The 2,666-nt window shown below is 49.5% G+C and overlaps 1 pseudogene; it reads left to right on the top strand.

The window, feature by feature from the left end:
- The first annotated feature begins 1,731 nt into the window (after window positions 1–1,731).
- Window positions 1,732–2,302, top strand: LOC136545802 (dirigent protein 22-like; annotated as a pseudogene).
- The last annotated feature ends 364 nt before the right edge of the window (window positions 2,303–2,666 follow it).

The following is a 2,666-nucleotide window of genomic DNA, read 5'->3' as shown; positions in this document are numbered from 1 at the left end:
TGCAACCTCACTAATTTATCCATCTACAGCCATCACACAACAAATGTTGTCACATATCAAGCTAATATCATTCAATCAGAGCCGAACTAATAACAAATTAGACATAAGTAATACGCAAATCAATAAAACAATTAACTAAATTTACCACTAGGTATTAATTAACACACTGATGCCTACTACAATTATAGCATACACCAAATAATTAACAATAGTAATTTTTACAGCAATCCGCATAAAACCCTAATGCCAATTTATCAACTCTTAGGCAAACTAACCAATATTTAACAAGAACTACCTAAAAACCAGACCTCAAATGACCTATCAAATCAAACTAAGTCATACATTACACAAATACATCTACAAAAATACCATAGCAACATACCCCCATATTTCCACAATTTTAGAGACAATGCAAGTAAACCTATGCGGACAGATTGGAAGAGGGGTGTGAGACCCAACCCATTGGGCCAAGTTGGGCCGGACCGATTTCCAGGGGTACTGTAGCACAAAGTGTTGTAGCATCACGGAACACTATTCGCCCGAGGTTTAGTACCATACTAGGAACGGAGGGACGACTAGACCAGCTTAAATAGCTAGGCTAAGGATGCGTAATAACCTTCGGTTAACCGTTTTGCGTGAAGTGATGACGAAAGTACAAGTGGGTTGCTATGTAGGTGGGGCCCACCCCTTGATAGAGTGGGTTGTGCCGTGTGCCAGGCCTGGGGTGTTATAAATGGTATTCAGAGCCAACTCTCGCGGTTTCACAGACGTATGGCTCAGGAGCTCGGACAGGCTGCGCATGACTCTAGAAGAGCATGTCACTTGGGCCATGGAGCTGAAAATGTGAACGTGGCCAAGAGAGTCGATCCTGAGCATTTGTCCCATATGGATAAGCTGGTTCGATAGTTCAACGACAACGTCGAATCCTTTGAGGGTGAGTGGATGTGAGACCCAGCCCATTAGGCCAAGTTGGTCTGGACCGATTTCGGGTTACCGTAGCACCGAGATTGTAGCATCGTGGAACACTGTTCACCTGAGGTTTAGTAAACAGAGGGATGGTCAGACCAGCTTTAATAGCTAGGCCAAGGACGCATAATAACCTTCGGTTAACCGTTTTGCGCGAAGCGAGGGCGAAAGCGCAAACGGGTTGCTACGTAAGTGAGGCCCACCCCTTGGTATAGTGGGCTTGTGCCGTGTGTCGGGCCTGGGGTGTTACAAGGGGAAGGAGCATTACCTCGGGGAACTGTCGGCAGGCGAGATCCGACCGTCTAGAGAAGCATTTGGGAGTTAGGGTTTGTTGGAGGCCAGATGGGAGAGAGAGACAGCAGGGAGCCGCGGCCAACAGAGAAGAAGAACGAAGGGAGGGAGGAAGAAGGGGGCCGCAGCGCGGCCTTATGTGCCCAGACCTCGGCGTTGAATCGGACCGCGCTGAGGTATGGGGTTCGGCGTTAACTAAGCTCACGCCGAGCTCTGCGGGCCCCAGGGCCACGGTAAAAAATACGACCAGAGTCAGCGCTAACGTGGTGGTACCTCGGCATCAACTGACACTGTGCCGAGGCACAGACCACGGTGTTGTGAGTGTTTTGTCTATTTCCATAAAATATTTTGTCACGGGGTTATTTGTAAAAAAATGTTTTCAAAAAGGACAAAAATACAAAAATTTCACAAGAAAACCAAACCAGAAGGCGCAGAGTGCGTGCATCTCACCACAGTCCACAACCAACATCAATCATGACGGCTGCCTCGCCGAGCAGTTGCGCCGTCTCCTCCTCCCTGGCCGTCGTGCTGCTGGCGCTACTACTCGCGGCGTCGGCGTCAGCGGCTGCGGCGGAGAAGGAGACGCACCTGCGGTTCTACTGGCACGACGTGATGAGCGGGCCGAGCCCGACGGTGGCGCGGGTGGCGGAGGCCGCGACGACCAACGCCTCCGCCACGATCGAGCTTCGGCGCGGTCTACGTCATGGACGACCCGCTCACCGAGGGGCCCGACCTGCAGGCGGCGGCGTCGACGGTCGTCGGGCGCGCGCAGGGCATGTACGTCTGCGCCGGGAAGGACAGCCTGTCGCTGCTCATGGCCATGACCTTCGTGTTCCTGGACGGCAGCTAGCGCCTACAACGGCAGCAGCGTCGCCGTCGTCGGGCCCAACCAGGCGACCGTGCCCGTCAGGGAGATGGCCGTGGTCGGCGGGACCGGCGCGTTCCGCTTCGCGCGCGGCTACTGCCAGAGGCCCGGACCTACTCGTTCGACGCCAAGACCGGCGATGCAACCGTCGAGTACAACGCCTACCTCCGGCACAACTAGTGCACACGGTTAATTAATTTACACAGTTTCAGTGATAGTCTAGCAACCTTGAGCATATATTGGAATTTAGAAATAACTGAAACAACCTTGAGCAATGAGCAGTATACATGTTATCTTCTATGTTGTATTTTTGTTTATTCACACTACATCAAATAGTATATATCCCTTTGATGTATTTTAAATTTTCCTCTATTACGTGTCTTTTATGTTTGTTATTCTGTGTTTCCTTTATGCTTTGTTCTATCTTTTATCGATGCTGTATTTATGTTATTCATTTATCTATTTATGTATATTCATAGCTTTTGTTATCCATTTTTTTCATAGATATTGTAATGCCATTCATATGAACCTAGATTTATTTATC

This window comes from Miscanthus floridulus, chromosome 3, assembly GCF_019320115.1.
Source record: "Miscanthus floridulus cultivar M001 chromosome 3, ASM1932011v1, whole genome shotgun sequence".
In the NCBI taxonomy this organism is placed as follows: domain Eukaryota; kingdom Viridiplantae; phylum Streptophyta; class Magnoliopsida; order Poales; family Poaceae; genus Miscanthus; species Miscanthus floridulus.
Note: the sequence above shows the minus strand (reverse complement) of the source record. Positions and strands in the feature narration are given on the sequence as shown.